The sequence below is a fragment of the Girardinichthys multiradiatus genome, chromosome 14 (assembly GCF_021462225.1).
Source record: "Girardinichthys multiradiatus isolate DD_20200921_A chromosome 14, DD_fGirMul_XY1, whole genome shotgun sequence".
Lineage (NCBI taxonomy): Eukaryota > Metazoa > Chordata > Actinopteri > Cyprinodontiformes > Goodeidae > Girardinichthys > Girardinichthys multiradiatus.
The window spans coordinates 23,581,626-23,600,225 of NC_061807.1; the positions used below are offsets into that span (position 1 = coordinate 23,581,626).

At 39.7% G+C, this 18,600-nt stretch overlaps 1 protein-coding gene across 35 annotated transcripts in view; it reads right to left on the minus strand.

The window, feature by feature from the left end:
- The window catches only part of LOC124880267 (receptor-type tyrosine-protein phosphatase delta-like), a 622,546-nt gene that overhangs the window by 391,106 nt on the left and 212,840 nt on the right, over positions 1–18,600 (minus strand). For all 35 annotated transcript variants that reach the window (XM_047385268.1, XM_047385264.1, XM_047385265.1 and 32 more), the window contains exon 5: positions 53–125. The gene's annotated coding sequence lies outside the window, so the exon portion shown is untranslated. The remainder of the gene's footprint in view (positions 1–52; positions 126–18,600) is intronic.

The window sequence follows — 18,600 nt, forward strand, 5'->3', positions numbered from 1 at the left end:
GCATTTGAATCCGTTTAATGGTAAACAGAAGATTAGAATATGTAGATCTTACCCTTTTTGGAACAAACAATTGTGATTGCTGCCTCAGACAGAGTGAAGACAGAACAGAACTCCTCAGAATTTCCCTGGAATCAAAAAGACAGAGGACAGGATTTAAAATGGGTTAGTGTATCGTATGTTCCATACAGTAAAAAACAAAAGTGTGGATAAACATGAACTAAAACACTCATACACACTGCTTTGTTATCAGCAGATTCTTCTTTTGTCCGTAAACATATTTTATATACTAATTTGTCCACTATGCATAATAAGAGCATCTAAAAATAGGTTCCTTCATGAATGCTGACCTCCATCCTAAACTGGAGAAAGGTTGGTAGGATGTTTCTCTCTGGCTTCATAGATGTATTGATTTCTGACAGTGCCAATACACTTTAAAGAACAACCTAAACTGCTCAAGAAAGTGGTTAAAATGAGCATGAAACATGGCCATACCTGTGCATCGCACATGCATGTTTTAGATATTAGCAGTCCAACTTCAAATTAACTGAGATAAAAGAAGTAAAGCACATCTCAGAATGCCACAGCAGCACTGATGATTGACATATCCCCAGCCTGTGTGTTATCTTGCATGAAAATGACACTGATAATTGGATGTCGGTCACCTCTCATGACCATCCACAATATTCTGCATCTACAAAGCCTTACAAATCAAACTTACTTTCTTTAGAATGTTCCTTCTTACTTTTCAAGTTTATTTCTTCATTGCTAGAGCACTTGATATGCAAAAAAATGTTTACTGAACAGATCAAAGTTCTCTCCCTCCCTTTTCTCAGTTTTCCCATCTAAAAGTGGTCCCCTTTCAGTATGCAAGCCAACAAAGAGCAGCGCCTGCCCTTGCAGCTCATTCTGAGCATACTGATTAATTAGCTGGTATAATTAGCTTAACGATTTAGAGAAACATGGCCACTGCCACCCAAGAAGCTATGCTAATGGACCTCTGTCTACTGCAATTAAAATGCCCATATCTTAACAATGGTGGCTTGTGCAAGTCCAGATACCAAATATGGGGGAGCACGGGGGTGGGAGGTGCTAATCGATGTAGCATTGTATTAGATGTTGTTAGGTTAATTAACGCTGTGTTATAGTTATCACATTGTCAGACTGTGTTCATGTGTTTAATTTCATGTGTTTCATTTAGGTAATACTTTGCAGAATGCATTGGAATGCTGAGAGCTAATGAAGTGTTCCCTGCTCCTGCTATGACGATTAATTTTGGCGCCGGCAGTATGCTTTGCGCTTAAACTAGATTTAGAAAGTGATGCAAGATGCTGAAAGTGCAAAAACTGCTTTTAGTGCTACAAGGGAGCCAATTTACAACCTTATCTTTATCCGTCATATCATGCCCTTCTATTTAATATCCGGTGCTCAGCTGGAGGATGTTAACTCCCTCTCTCTGTGTGAGCACACAGTGTGAAGTGCATGACTTAGGACATGAAGTTTTGGATGTTACAGATTCCATTAAATATGAGTCAGACCAGACAGTATCTCTGCTCTCTGACAGTACCATCAGCATTCCTGGCTGCACTTGAGACATAAATTGCCCATTTATGACCTTCCGCTGAACAGTAACCAACAGAGACAGCGGCTCAACTCGTAAAACCACCACAATGTTGTGATGGAGGTGAAGATATTTCTTGTCTATACACGACCTCTTAAACGGGAGCCAAGTGGTAGCGGTTAGATAAATGTAAGCCTTATTTGCTTTTTTTTTAGTGCCACAACTGAATATTTGGAAGATCTCATCTAGTAATAAATGAGTAAATGGTAATTCACTGCACACTAACACTGACAAAGCTTGTTCCTGGTTCAGCGTTTATTGCATGAGCATAGGCAATAAAGTACATGAGCACAGAAAATTCCATACCTGCCACAGAATATTAAATATCCAAAAACAGTCTCACCTTAATGTTGCAAAAGAGCTTTGTTTAGAAGGTTCACTCATTCATTTACTCACTTTATTAGAATCATTAAACAGAAGAAGTGTTTTTTGCATATTATTCAGTGCTGTGGGGCTTCATAATGATGTGTTATGTATCACATAGCCAGAATACACTGGAGTAGGACATTTAAATCTAAGGTAACATCATTGGTCTACATAATACTGACCTGCTACACCATTTCATTGTATTGTATCATCTCAAACAGCTTTGAATACCACACATTCTGAGAGGAAAAAAAAAACATATCTGCACAATTTTGGTCATATAATAGCAGCCATCTGAGTACTTGTCACCCACCTTGATATTACATTAATGTTTCGCAAATACATCTTACGTTTCTTACCCAGTTTTGTGTGCTTTCACATATGAGGTGGTCTCTGGAAAGTCACTTTGCATGCATGAGTCATTTTTTGCAGATTAAAGCTATTGGTGGAGGACAAATGTTTGTGTGCCAACTACTGTAATGTTGCCATTATACACAGCCAAAATAGTTCAAATTGCTATCTATCCTTAGCTGACGGAGGATGCTAAAGATCTAAAAATACTTCACAAGAACAGATAAATTTGTCCCCTTTTACGGCTACAAGGACAAAATAACATCAACGTGTTCTTGCAGATTGTTACATTCTGAGGAGATCTTTTTTCCATGTACTATGTCCAAGGAATATTGCGTGATTGCCCAATTTAAAGTTGCTGTGGTTACTACTCTGACAAATCCTGGAGTGGGAGGGGCCTATCAGGACTTCGCAGGAGATCTGAACGTGAGCTCTTGTGGAGTATAAATGCTCTGGCAAGAACTTAATGCTTGTACATGCCAGCTTGAGTAAAAAAAAAAACAATTTCCTTGTTCGTTCGGGTAATGCACAGACTTTCATGCTAATATTGTAGCTTGCAATTGCTTGTATTAGTGTGCAAACTATTGTAATGTTAGAGTTAGATGCAGTGAAAATGTACAATAATGTTCTCTACCTTGAGCTGAGAATGAAGGCTAATGTTATCATGTTAGTGATGTTAGAATACTATTACTATTTTATTGTTAGTTTTACACACTACATCAGTCAAAATAGACTGACATCAGTCTGAGCAGATTAAGGATGCTAATGTGAATTTTGTTTTAGTAATGCTACTGTTTGAATGCTAACTATTGTAATGTAACCACTGTCATGCTAAAGTGCTTGCATGATAAAATGGCAAGGTGTATGTTAGGATCATAGCATTAGCATAACTATCCTTTGCCAGCTCAGTCTAGAGAGAACATGATTGTCTGTTTTAACCGATGCAGTGTTTAACACATATGTGCAGACATAACGAATTTCTATTGAACTATAGGTAAGGTACAAGGTAGAAAAATTAGAATATGGTGAAAAGTTAAATATTTTTGTCACTCATTACAGAATGTGAAATTCATATTATAAAGATTAATTACACACGTGAAATATTTCAAACCTTGATTTATTGCACTTTTCATTATTTGGGCTTACAGACAATGAGAAACCAACATTAATTTGTGACAAACCCTGCTAGAAAATGAAATCAGCATCTCCATAGAGCTGGCCAGCAGAAGGAAACATGAAGTGCTAAAAATTTTCCTGGTAGAGGACTGCATTGATGGCGATGGACCAATACCAGTAGATGACATGGCACCCAAATCATCACTGACTGTGAAAACGTCACACTGGACTTCAACTAAAGCAGATTCTGTCTGTCTCTTCCTCCACTCTGTGACATTGATTTTCAAATGAAATGCATACGTTCCTTACTTTGAACCACTGAACAGTCCAGTTCTTTTTCTCCTTAGCCAGGTAAGAGGCTTGTAGCTCATGTGTAGAATTTGTCTGTGCATAGTGGATCTTGACTCCATCCTCAGTCCCCTCCCTGTGAAGGTCTCCCAAATTTGTGAATTACTTTTGCTTGACAATCCTCTCAAGGCTGCAGTTATCAGTGTTGCTTGTGAACCTTTTCCTACCACATTCTTTCCTTCTACTCAACTGTCTATGAAAATGCTTGGATACAGCACTCTTTAAACCACCAGCTTTTGTGGCTTAAGTTCGTCTTTCCCATGATTGTTTAGGCCATAATATGGGCATTATAAACAATATAAACGATAAAATGCTTTTTTTTTTTAAATTGGTGTGATGATCTATTGAACTTTTTTTTATTATCTGTAAGCCATAACAATCAAAATTACAATAAATAAAGGTCTGAAACAATTCACTATGTGTGTAATGAATAATTACACACAGAGACAGAGAATAAATATGGCTTGCAGCTAATGAAAATGCTAAATTAAGTTTCTCTGAAAGGTCAAATATTACTTAAGGTGTTATACAGAAATGTCAGCCTATTCAAAAGTATTTCCATGCACTGAACAGTATATGTACTCAACAGCTGTTCGGGCCTCCTTTAGCAAGGACATTTTGTACGTACTTTCCTTGTGGTGGGTGCCAATGGCCATTATACTATTTCTATCTATGTTGACTTTTTGTATAACATTTTTTGCACTGTTTAATGTTTTAATAAACAATGAAGTATAAAGCATGCAAAGTTGCATACAGTGACAACAGCACAAAAAACTGAAAGATGCCAACATCTAATCCTTATTTGGTGTGGTTTGAGAACCATACAGTTTTTACAGTTTGAACCTAGATCAATACATGATCTGATGAAAATAACACCATACAAACACTGAGTACAAACACAAAATCTCCTATGTAATTATTGCCCTTAAAAATTGACACAACCACTGCTGTTTCCAGATTGTAGCTGCCTTCCCTAGTAGATACCATATGCCACACGTCTCCTTAATGAAATAATGTAAGGAAAATGAGTCATAAAGATCTGCGGCATCTCTCAAAGATGCTAATTGCCACGCAGTTTTTGATAACACTCTGTCTGTGCTTGCGCTACCAGCAGGTGCAACGCTTTTGCTTGTGTGAGCTGAACATCACAGTCCCTGACGATGACACCATTGTGTCAAAAACACTGTGTTTCAGCACGTCAGCTCGGCTGCACCCTGCCCAAAACAAGAACAGCTAAAAATGAGAACTTGGAAAATGATCTGTCTTTCACATACTCCTCTCTGTGCATGTGTACCAGTCCTGCTGCCGTGTATCTGCAGAATTACTTATATACTGCTACAGCATATCTGTATTCAGACTCGTAATGCAAACGCAGAAAAGATGCACTTTAGGGTGAGGCAAGTTTGGACGTTTTCGATGCATAGTCAGGCTGAGGTATCAGAATACATTTACGAAGGTTACTAGGATAGAATTAATAAAATGTGCTTATCAGGCAACAAGTTACATATTTGCATCAAAATTTGATATGTTTATGTGAAGTTTAGCTAAAACTGGCTGTTGCATCCCTACAGTGGCTTGCAAAGGTATTCATACCTCTTCAATGTTATGACATGTTGTCCTCTTAGAAGTACAAACTTCAGTTTATTTAACTTTTACTAGGTACTGTACTCCTCCCATAAACAGTATGTGTTCTTTAAAAAGCATAAATTCCTATCAGCAGAGTTTTCCATCATACTGAAAACTTTCTAACCATAAATGCATTTCTATCATAGAACTGCATTTATTGTTAATCATTCAAATATGTCATCAACACAACAGGACAAGCAATGCTGTCAGGGCAAAGAGCGGGGTGGGTGAGATGGTGTATGGTGGACACATAGTGGGCAGTAGCAGAAAGACAAAAAGGAAGCGGTGAAACTACACAGGCTGAAGAAACAGGAGACAGAGCATTAAGACGAAAGCAGAAGAATTAAGTACAAAATTGCTAAAAGGTGGCTCCATCATCTTTTGACACTGGTATGAAACTCTACGCCTCTATGTGCCATCCATTTCCCCCTGTCAGCTTAGGAAAATATGATAGCATTGATCCTCCTTTTTAAAGACCACCTTTCCCGTCACTGCATCACCTCACTTCAATCAGACGACTGGTTGAGTTACCTTAAAATGTTTCACATCTGTCTACCAGGTCTGAGATCACCCTCTACGTTCTTCACTCCCCTTTCATTTGGTGTCAACCTAAGAAAGGTCAACAATACTGATTTGCAATAATGGGTGTTATTAATGCTCAAATTAGGTGAAAGAAGGCAGGTTGGGTTATTGAATAAAATCTGCTCAAATCTACATTGAGTTTGGCTCCATACATGAGTGATGGATACAGTTCCTTTCACAAATATTTATCTTCCTAGAATATTTCCACAATGTGTCACATAAGCACAAATTTCACTATATTTTATTGAAATTGTATGTGACAGAACAACCCAGAGAAGAATCATAAGGACCAATTAACACAGAAGACACACTCATGGTTATATTTTGGGACATGTTTAAAGGAGGATTAGGTCCTAAATCAATATTACAAGCTCTGAAGATGTCCCTGGAAGGCATATGGCACAATTGTAAACCTCCCAAGACATAGCAGCCTTCTAAAGTGAGCAAGGAGAGCATAAGTCAGAGAAGCAGCCAAGAGGCCAATAGTAACTCTGGAGGAATTGCAGAGATCCACAGCTCAGGTGGGAGAATCTGTTGACAAGAAAACTAGTTGTGTACTCCAGAGTGCCAAGAAGAAAAACACAGAAAGACCTGAAAGCAGTTTAGTTTAGACCAAAATGGAACATTTTAAACTACATGCAAAACTCTAAGGGTGGCAGGAAACAAATAAACATCACTTTGAACACAGAATCCCTACGATGAAACACAGTGGTGACAGCATCATGCTGTGGAAATACTTTTCTTCAGCAGAGATGAAAAAGCTGGTCAGAGTTAGAAGCACTGCAGACATAAGTGCCGCAAACTGAAGTGAAGCTGTGAAAGACTTGAGACTGTGGTGGGGGGTTCGCCTTCAAGCAGGTCAACAACCCAAGCATTTTGCCAGAACTACAATGGGATGGTTTAGATCAAGGAAATTCCTGTGTCAGAGTGACACAGTCGAAGACCAGACATAATTCCAATTGAAAATCTGTGGTAAGACTTAAAAATAAATGTCCACTGATGCTCTCCATTCAATTTGGCAGAGCTTGAGCTATTTTGTAAAGAGAAATTGAAAAACTATGTCATAGTCGAGTTGTGCAAAGCTGGTAGACACATACCCCAAAAAACCTGCTGTAATTATAAATGCACAATATACTTTTTAGATGCTATTTGTAATGTTCAATATGATGTTGCATGTATTCCATTACTTATATTCTGGAGCGCAACCGTTGGATTTCCCTGAGGAAGGTCTCATCTGAAATCTCACAAGTACAAGAAGGGAAGAACGAAGAAAATAGATTTTCCAATTCAGATCACTCACATTTATCCTACTCTGTATAGCTGCTTATTGTGGCAAAAATCTTTGGTATGTTTGGGTTTTTTGTTACCCGACCTGAGATAAATTTATCACATTTGAGGACATGCAATGGAGGCAGACTCTTTCGTTTCTCCTTTGATTTATTGAGTCAGAGAACATGCACGGCATCTTTTTGGGTCATGCAGATCCTTCCCGCCTCTACTGTCTTTTCTTTGTGCTGCATTCATTTCATATGCAAAGTGAAAAAAGCAGATTGTCAGAGTGCCAATCAGAGAATGAAGCTTATGTGAGTAAAATGATGATAGTGCTGCTTAAATATGTACAAAAGAAGAATTTTAGATATTTTTGAATCTGACTTACATTCAGCACAGACAAAGCTATCCTTCCGTCAGTTTCACACCTTCACCACTAGTCTGTGCCATTGATCCAGCAAATTATTCTTCCTTTTTCAGCTTGTGACCCACTTTTTTGGCTTTACAGAGGAGATGTGGAAACGTGACTGCCTCCTCTTCACCTGCGCTAACTGGTTACACCGATGGGCGAAGGAACAGAATCCTGCCCTGAAGCTGCCTCATTTGTCACAGTCTACATGTAAATGATAAGGGAGGTGCATGGGTGTGATAGGGACTTGTGGGAAACATAGTCCTTGTGGAGATAGAAGTGGTTGAGTGTTGATGGAGAGGTTGGTGATTGTGTTTGCACGGCGATTAAAAGGCAGGTTTGAAACATTGCATTACATACAAACCGTTTGTGCTCGAATGTGAACCTCCTTTCATCAGATGATGTGAAAGAACGCAGAAATAGGAAAAAAAAATTCCTTTGTTTTGAGATAAATATGCACCTTTATGTCAGGACACTTTTTCCCACTAATCCACACCTATAGAATTCAAATTTGAATTTCCTTCCACCTCCTGCACTTCATCTCTTCCCCTAGTCTCTGCACATCTTACGATGCTGCGTGCAGACTCCACAACTCACTTGCCCCTGTCCTGGCTCTCGGCCACACTCATCCCTCCTCATGACAAATGAGTCTGCACCGACCAGCAGATTTCTCCAACACCTTCCTACCAACACTTCCACATGTTTGTCATCTCCCTCACTCACTTCTTGCTTTCAGACCCTCGCCTCTTCCTTGACTTTCCACCACCCTCCATCTTTAGGCACACTGTAGCTATTCTCATGGCAGTGAGCGCACAGTAGGACTCGTCGTTTGCTGAGTGGGCAGTGGGGCGCGGAGGAGGAGGAGGAGAAAAGGAAAAGAAACGATTCAGAAGGAGGAGGGGAGGAAAATAGTTATCTAACAGGATTAAAGGAGAACAACGGAAGGGAGAGTACTTAAAATATGCACTACATGAGCTCTCTTGCAAAAACGGAAGGGATGAGTAACAATGGCTGAATCACTCTTGAGCTTCTCAGCCGGTTTCCTGCTTTTCTTCCCTTCCTTACTAATGCCACATTAATGTTCCTTTCACTCATGGTGCATTTTCTTTTTCTGATCCAGGGAATCTTCTGGTAATAAGGAAGACAAACAGAAGGGTTTAATCAACTAATATGAAAAGTATTCCATTCTGATGGAAAGAGTTTTCATGAGAAATGTAAAGGTCACACATTTATGGAGGAAAAACAAGAGGCAAATATGATAGTGACACAAGTATAACATATTAATATCCTTTGTTCTAACCATTTCATTGTAGCTCTAGCTGGATGTTTAGGATCATTGTTTCTAACCGATTTTATTCCAGGCTTACCCTGCATTTAGCTCCATCCCTCTTACCATATCCTTCTTTCAGCTTCCCTGTCCCTGCTGAAGAAAATCATCTCTACAGCATGATGCCGCCACCACCATGTTTAACAGTCGGAAAGGACCATTAAGGATGTTAATGTTCAACCACACATACAAGCCAAAAAGTTCAAATTTGGTCACATCTTTTCCATATGTTTGTGGCAAACTGAAAACATAACTTTTTCTTGTCAGAAAGACCAGATTTGCAGAGTGTGCCACTTCTCTTGTTGAAAGATTATCCCACTTGAGCTGTGAATCTCTCCAGTTCCTCCACAGCCACCACTGGCCCCTTGCCTGCTTATCTGATTAATACTCTCCTTGCGCGGCCTGACACTTTACATGGGCAGCAAAAAACCTCTAAACAAGTGTGTTCCTTCATCATGCCATTTGTTTACTCACAATATCCAAAAACCGTCTGAGGCCATTCCAAAACAGCAGTATTTTTTTTTTAATTGAAATTAACACGGTGGACTTTTTTAGGGAAATTAGAATAGCGGAACAACGTTTTACATGACTCAGAAGGGAACAATATGACAAATTTTCTTAAAGACAGATCGAACCTCTTGGGAAGAATAAGATCTTCAAATGACTGGTTCACCTCACTAGCCTCATTGTCCATCTAACTCATGATCATAGGAGCCCTCTGGTGGCCCGGTTAAAAGAAGAACAAGCTTGCAGACAGACATGCTTCTTTCCATACAGCTACCGGAGTGCACTAAGTTCTATTCTGCAAAGCACCATCCCACAATACCAAAACAAACACAGAAACAAAGATGCATCTCTCTCCTTTTGGATAGAAAAAAACAAAATTTACCTCGCTTTTGTCCAGACCTTGACAATTCAGAGTCAATTTTAAAGCATATATGCTGCTATAAAAAGATCCCAATAATCAGTAGATAAGGTCTCCGGAGGTGCTGCTGCCTGTTTTCTTTTTGCATTAAAAAAATATAGCAAAGAGACTTGTCAGCCTTTATTAATAGGCGACTGTTTAAATACTTTGCATCCAGCTTGGGCTCATTGTGCATTCACTCCTGCTTAATCATTACGTCTCCCCAAAGTGGAGAAGTGAGTACATGTATAGAAACATTAAAATAAGACGAGTGTATACTGTACGTGTGCATGTTTGTGTACTCTGCTCTTGTTCTCAGTGTGAAGTATCATGTCCTTGATGGTTATATAAGGGATGAATTTTAATGATGGTAGGATTATGGCTGTGTGAACGAAGTAATGACAACTTGGCCACCTGATAAACTGACTACGAGATTGGGCTTTTTGTGCAGGTTCTGTAAAGAGAGAGGACTTAGGGAGCTTCTGGGAATTGAAAGTTTAAATGTAAAGACTGAAGATGTGTGTCTGTCTGCATCATTTTGTAGGCAAAAATCTTCATGTTTTGGGAAAAAAACAAAAGTATGATGATGAATTAGATCAAAAGCATTATCAGTTGTTTACAATGGAAAGGGGAGAGTGAAAGAGAACAAATGAGATAAAAAGGAACATTCACAGATGAAGAATGGTTCAAGATAAAGCCTCAGTGACCAGACGGTGTGCTGACATATTCTGAATCGTCACTGACACACAACTGATGTGTGACAACAAGGGACAGATGGGAGAAGCAGAGAGAGGAGTGAATGCAAAGGCAGAGGAGATACAAGAAATGTCTAAGGAACAAACAAAAATCTTCAGATAACTTGGGATTTATTGGTAGAGCAACACATTCCAACTGAAGCTTCAGGCTTTTAAATGGAGGCATAAGGGAGAGGGACTATACCATTGGGGTGTTGGGGAGGCAAATTTAAAATCAGTAAGCCAAGAAGCATTGGCATTTTACAGCTTTTTCAAAACTTGTAAACGGAACTTTTATTGTGATCTCTATCAGTGTTCATCTAAGCACATTTTTGAAAAACCTTGAGATTTTCTAGGAACTTTTAACTCAGCAAGACTTTTCTTAAATTGCAAAACATGTTTGCATTAAACAATGTTCTATTTATGAGTGAGGTGGTGCTACAAAGTGGAGAGGATAATCATTTTCACGGAACATAAATCATCATTTCGTTCTTTGAGTTTCTACTTGCTGTGCGAGTCTTGTGGTCAGCCTGTTACACAAATACCCACACTATTCACCAATCTTAGTGGATTGCAAAACTGTACAACCTTTCATGAATGGTATTATTTCCTAAAGGACTGCAAAATAAATTTACATTGTTTTACTTTGGAATTTTGACATTTTTAATGTGTCCTATGAACATGATCTGATAATGTTTTAATCTATGTGAACTGAATTTTAGCTAGTTATTGTAGACTGTGAATTTTCTAAACACTATTGGCAAATTACCTGAGATGTTCACGTCATTTTTTTAAGACAGATACAAAGTTTCAAGTTCTTTGAGAGCAAACCGAATTCAAGTTCAAAGTCTCAAGTCTTTGTTGATGGGTCTGAAGCACAATATAATGTCAAGTCTTAGACTCCAGTCCCAATCTCTGGTTATCTCTACATCCTCTGATGTTCCAATGCAAGGTGAGGTGCACTAAGGTCATTTGTCAAAATTATTCCTACATGGCAAAGAAATAAATCATAGCACTTTTGAGTTGCAACTTTTCTAACTTCATGTAGCAGCTGGCTGTGCTGCAAAGCTAATAAAAGCTCGTATGACTGGTATCTTTGTCGGAGGGACCAACTGCAACAATTATCAGCTAGAGGGAAAATAACTGATAATTACGGTAGTAGGGGGGAAATAATAACTTCCTCCATGAAATGGAACATAGTGTTTTAGGATATCACTTTTGTAGCTCCATATAGTAGCTAGCTGCTGCAGTTCTAACACTAGATTGTGTATAAACTGGAACAATAAGAGGAGATTTATTTTCAGTTGGTATGTTTCATTTCTGTCCTTTTCTATAGGGGTGCTACAGCTAGATTTTTGTTTTTATTGTGCCAACTTATGTCCTCCAGTCTCTTCAATCTAATGCCTAATGCGTTACAAGGTCATCTAAATATGATTCTTTACCAACATCTACTAATCCTAAGAGAGGTCCATGTAAAAAAGACAGTCACACATAATCTCAAGCATTTTGTTTTCAAAACAAGGAATAAAAAGGGCTTTAATAGTAGAGAACACAAACAACAGCATTATAAATCTAAAAGGATGAGAAAATGAAAAAAAAAAAACAGCACATTACATAATAATGTTTTTGCTTTTTATCCAGTAAAAGGCAAGCATTTTGTTTAGAGAAGAAAGTAAGGTCAGGGATCAAGGACAGCATGTCTTCCATGACTGGAGCTGATCTGAGACTTGTGACAGTGTCCGACTCAGCAGCATTTGGTTGACTGACAGAATATTAAAAACAGTGGGAGGTGGTGAGATGAGGAGGAAAAGGCGGGAGGAAGAAGGCATTATGAGAATGAGTGGTGGAATATTAAAGCGTGAGATGTAACCTGAAAGTGGTAAGACACAGCCAGAGAGAGAAGGTGGGAAACGGCTTGAATGAATATTAGGCACGAGGGGCTATTCACTCTGCTGTTGATATGCGATGAAGGAGGGTTGGGGTGGGAGGTAAGTAACGAAGAAAACAGTCTAAAAGTGAGGAGAGTGTGGAAAAAAAAGATAGCAGTTCTTATTCTCCTCTGGGAAGCTCTGAAGAAAAAAAAGGCATGGAAAGACAGGTGAGATAGAGTGAATAGGAGAGCATGGTGAAAAGAGAGCGAGGAAAAACATGGGATAAAACAAAAGCAGAGAGATAAAAATAAACACAGAAAGGCAAGACATCCAAAACGAGTCCAAACTATTGCGCCTGAGCACACTTATCTTCCAAAGTGCAGACAGTACATTATCGCCAGTGGCACTAAAAAGAGCCTGAATCATCAATAAATGAAACCCGGCCCAGATGAACGGGTCACTGTTGCAGCTGCAGAAGGTATCGGTGCTCACAAAGACGAGCGTGATGGGCAGAGGATACAGTGTCCACCTTTTTTTCCCCCTCATTATCAGCCTGTGTTTTGGTTACTTACGTAGGGCTCATTTGAACATCTAATTAATGCAGACAGCCAAATGCCAAACCTGATGAAAAACCGCGGTGAGGGATTAGCTCGAATAACAAACGCTCTGACCGGCATAACTTTGTCTATCTGATAAGGTGGCAAAGGAAGGGAGGGGAGAAGAATTTCTGGATCACTTAAACCACTCGCCAAATCCCCCCATTCCCCCTCAGCTTTTTCCTCCTCCTACCTCCACTTCAGTGTCCTTAATGAAGACTTCTTTCCTTTTGCCATGTGCCCCCATTCTCCCAGCTTCCCTCCCCTCAGCTGCTGAGTGCTGTCCTAATTTCATTCTGATAGATGGAGAGGAAAAGAGGCTCATTAAAACTACCTCTGTTCAGCCTTTTTTCTCCCCCTTTTCTTTTTATCCCAGTCAAGTGCGATGGTGGGTGTGTTGTCTGAACAACTTTTTATTTAGGAAATTTATTTCTTTCCCAAAGCACAATGTTACATTGAAAAACAGTGCCTATAAGTATTAAACTTTCTCTCACATTAGTTCACATTACAACCACAAGCCTCTACATATTATCTTTGGGTTTTATGTGACCGAAATAAAATGCAAAATAGCTCATAACTTAGGAGTGGGAGACAAAGGATACATGTTTTTTGAAAGCCTTTGACAAACTTTTTTAATGGGTGGGTGGCAGTATGAATATTTCTGACAGGTGCAGATCAAAGTAAAGTAGATCCAGTGACTGGGTTTACGCAATTAAGAAGAGAGGCCAAATTTATCATAAGCAAGATAGTGTCCTTTTCTTTGCTGATCATTATCAGACTGATACATTTTAAACAGACAAATATAGGAAATCTTGTTAGCTACATTGTTAAGTTATTTAAAAATCAAACATAAAAACTGCTCTCTTGGCTGGCCTGGGAAAACCTTCGGCTCTCCCCGGAGGAGCAAGAGGAGATGTCAGGGGAGAGGGAAGTCTGCTGCCCCCATGACCCGGTCCCGGATAAAGCGGAAGATGACAAATACGAGAACGAGTACAAAAATTTATATGTGGTACAATTAAATTTATAACCGCCTTCACTCATAATATTGTTTTTGTGAAATTCCGAAAAGACAGTAGATTATAATATTTCACCACCATGCAAAGAAATGAAAAGAAAAGAAAAAAACTACTCTTCATTATCAACAGACTAAGCAGGAGGAGATTTCAACATAGAAGTGATCTTAAATGTATTACAAGTTAGGGTTACATAGTGAATACAGATGTGATTATCTGTGGAATCACAACGACTGGCTCTGAGCCACATGAAGAATAGATTAATTTATAGACAAAAACTGCTGACAGCTTAACAAAGAATCCAGAAACCAAAAGTTTAAAAGTTGAATCAGAAGGTGTGACATTATGAAGCATATGCTTGTGTTGCATAGTTTGATCCCCACAACTGTGAAAGTACAGGGGTTGGACAATGAAACTGAAACACCTGGTTTTAGACCACAATAATTTATTAGTATGGTGTAGGGCCTCCTTTTGCGGCCAATACAGCGTAAATTCGTCTTGGGAATGACATATACAAGTTCTGCACAGTGGTCAGAGGGATTTTAAGCCATTCTTCTTGCAGGATAGTGGCCAGGTCACTACGTGATACTGGTGGAGGAAAACGTTTCCTGACTCGCTCCTCCAAAACACCCCGAAGTGGGTCAATAATATTTAGATCTGGTGACTGTGCAGGCCATGGGAGATGTTCAACTTCACTTTCATGTTCATCAAACCAATCTTTCACCAGTCTTGCTGTGTGTATTGGTGCATTGTCCTCCTGATACACGGCACCGCCTTCAGGATACAATGCACATGGTCCTCAAGAATGGTTCGGTAGTCCTTAGCAGTGACGCGCCCATCTAGCACAAGTATTGGGCCAAGGGAATGCCATGATATGGCAGCCCAAACCATCACTGATCCACCCCCATGCTTCACTCTGGGCATGCAACAGTCTGGGTGGTATGCTTCTTTGGGGCTTCTCCACACCGTAACTCTCCCGGATGTGGGGAAAACAGTAAAGGTAGACTCATCACAGAACAATACATGTTTCACATTGTCCACAGCCCAAGATTTGTGCTCCTTGCACCAATGAAACCGACGTTTGGCATTGGCATGAGTGACCAAAGGTTTGGCTATAGCAGCCCGACCGTGTATATTGACCCTGTGGAGCTCCCGATGGACAGTTCTGGTGGAAACAGGAGATTTGAGGTGCACATTTAATTCTGCCGTGATTTGGGCAACCGTGGTTTTATGTTTTTTGGATTCAATCCAGGTTAGCACCTGAACATCCCTTTCAGACAGCTTCCTCTTGCATCCACAGTTAATCCTGTTGGATGTGATTCGTCCTTCTTGGTGGTATGCTGACATTACCCTGGATATCGTGGCTCTTGATACATCACAAAGACTTGCTGTCTTGGTCACAGATGTGCCAGCAAGACGTGCACCAACAATTTGTCCTCTTTTGAGCTCTGGTATGTCACCCATAATGTTGTGTACATTTCAACATTTTGAGCAAAACTGTGCTCTTACCCTGCTAATTGAACCTTCACACTCTGCTCTTACTGGTGCAATGTGCAATCAATGAAGACTGGCTACCAGGCTGGTCCAATTTAGCCATGAAACCTCCCACACTAAAATGACAGGTGTTTCATTGTCCAAACCCTGTATAGTCTAAGTCCATGAATAAGTAAGATTTATACACATAAACATAAAAAAAGAAGTCCAGCTTTGGTCGTAGGGTGGGGTTTGGGGGCACCTTTAATGTGTCCGCATACCCCTCAGAAAGTAGGTAGTGGCGCCCCAATGTGAACCTATTTTGTTAGGCTAGCTCCGGCCAGCAGCGGGAATCCATGTGATGTCATGGGGATCCTTGAAAAAAACACTTCTCCCAGCTGCATCTCGTTCTCCATCCTGCTGCCCACCACTAGAGCAGCATAAGGAGAGGCAATGTGCATCGGGATCTAAAACTCAATGGCGAGTAGGATTCTATTTCTTTGAAGAATCCTTTGATCCAACTTAAAATACGGTTAGCTGTCTTTGTATCCAGCAACTGTATTACGGCCGACAATTTAACAAACCCTGTGATATTGTTTTGTCTAAGCTCCTACAGGAAAGAATCTAAAAAAAGTCAACAAGCAGTTTCCGTTCAACTGCCCTGAGAGACGACGGCATAGGAACCACAGCCCTGCCTGCCTGCCACATGTGTCACCAATGCGGAAGTCCCCCCGAACGACTAGAATGCTGCAAGCCCCACCACGCACCTAAGCGGCCAGACCGGGCGGCCGCCTTTGCCACACACAACTCAACATCCTTCGGACCTTCTTTGCTCCTCTTTATCAGAACGGTATACATAAGAGGTGATGTCTGGGCAGAAAAAATGCAGGATAAAAATAAGTTAATAGGTATTCTATGGTGTTTGCTTTTGTTTGTTATTTTAAAAGGTAAATTATTTGAGTGCTAGCCAGCTACCTGTTGAGCTAACACCATCGGCTGTTGAACCTTTAGTTGTGTATTAAAGTTATGATAAACTTTAATTAATAGTTTAAGCACCGATCGGCAGCGCTTGTACACACATTAATATCCATATTAATGGTTGTTAAAGGTACATGTGTGACTTACAGGAGTGATGAATGAGCTATAGAAGTGCCAGGAATCTCAAATATATATATTCAGTTTGTCGCCATCATGTTAGAGTCTATTCATGTCCCTCTCCACCATTTAGTAGTCCATTACTCCATGTGATGGCTAGTTAACAAGATTAAGATCATAACAGGATTATTTCAGCTTTTATGAGACACAGCTGAAGTCATTATAAACTATCTTCAGCTTAAAAAGGAACAAGACTTACTGGAAGTGATGGTATGGCCCCCACAGAGATTTGTGGTTATTTCTCCAAGATATTTGGAACAACCAACCGGCCGTGTTCCTTCAAAAACTGTGTGCAAGTGTACCTAGAAGAAATGATGCTGTTTTGAAGGCAAGGGGTGGTCACACCAAACATTGATTTCATTTGGATTTATCTTTTGTTCATTCACAGCATTTTGTTGATTGATGAAAATAAATGATTAATACTTCAATTTTTTTCACACCTGCCTAAAACATTTGCACAATACTGCAGATGTATTGCATTTGTTATTATCTCACTGTTATAAAAAGTATAAAAATTTAAAGATTATTACAACCCCTTACATATTCACATGGCATATCTAGGCATATTGACACTGGAGGAAAACTACAGCGACTGATGTGGTGTTGGCTTGTGGTATCTCTCTTTGTAGTAGAAAAAACTCTAACCAGGGTGAAGGCATAGGTGTGACATTGAGATGGGGGATTTAATCAAGGTAAACATTAAATAACACATTAATATTTATTATTATTAGATTTGAGTTATCTAACTGATGCAAATCAAACATGCAAGTCATTTCTCAGGTTTGGATTTGTTCATCGGCAAACCCCAATAATTTTATTTTACATTCATGCCAAGGGGTACTGGTGTCCAAATTATTTTCCTGATCCAGAAAGCTATATGGGTTATATAATAAATATTAAGGTTCTCTTTCAAACTGATAACTTTAAGGGAAATACATCAAATAGATTGGTTTTTTTTTTGCTGTACAGGTCCTTCTCAAAATATTAGCATATTGTGATAAAGTTAATTATTTTCCATAATGTCATGATGAAAATTTAACATTCATATATTTTAGATTCATTGAACACTAACTGAAATATTTCAGGTCTTTTATTGTCTTAATACGGATGATTTTGGCATACAGCTCATGAAAACCCAAAATTCCTATCTCACAAAATTAGCATATCATTAAAAGGGTCTCTAAACGAGCTATGAACCTAATAATCTGAATCAACGAGTTAACTCTAAACACCTGCAAAAGATTCCTGAGGCCTTTAAAACTCCCAGCCTGGTTCATCACTAGAAACCCCAATCATGGGTAAGACTGCCGACCTGACTGCTGTCCAGAAGGCCACTATTGACACCCTCAAGCAAGAGGGTAAGACACAGAAAGAAATTTCTGAACGAATAGGCTGTTCCCAGAGTGCTGTATCAAGGCACCTCAGTGGGAAGTCTGTGGGAAGGAAAAAGTGTGGCAGAAAACGCTGCACAATGAGAAGAGGTAACCGGACCCTGAGGAAGATTGTGGAGAAGGGCCGATTCCAGACCTTGGGGGACCTGTGGAAGCAGTGGACTGAGTCTGGAGTAGAAACATCCAGAGCCACCGTGCACAGGCGTGTGCAGGAAATGGGCTACAGGTGCCGCATTCCCCAGGTCAGGCCACTTTTGAACCAGAAATAGCGGCAGAAGCGCCTGACCTGGGCTACAGAGAAGCAGCACTGGACTGTTGCTCAGTGGTCCAAAGTACTTTTTTTCGGATGAAAGCAAATTCTGCATGTCATTCAGAAATCAAGGTGCCAGAATCTGGAGGAAGACTGGGGAGAAGGAAATGCCAAAATGCCAGAAGTCCAGTGTCAAGTACC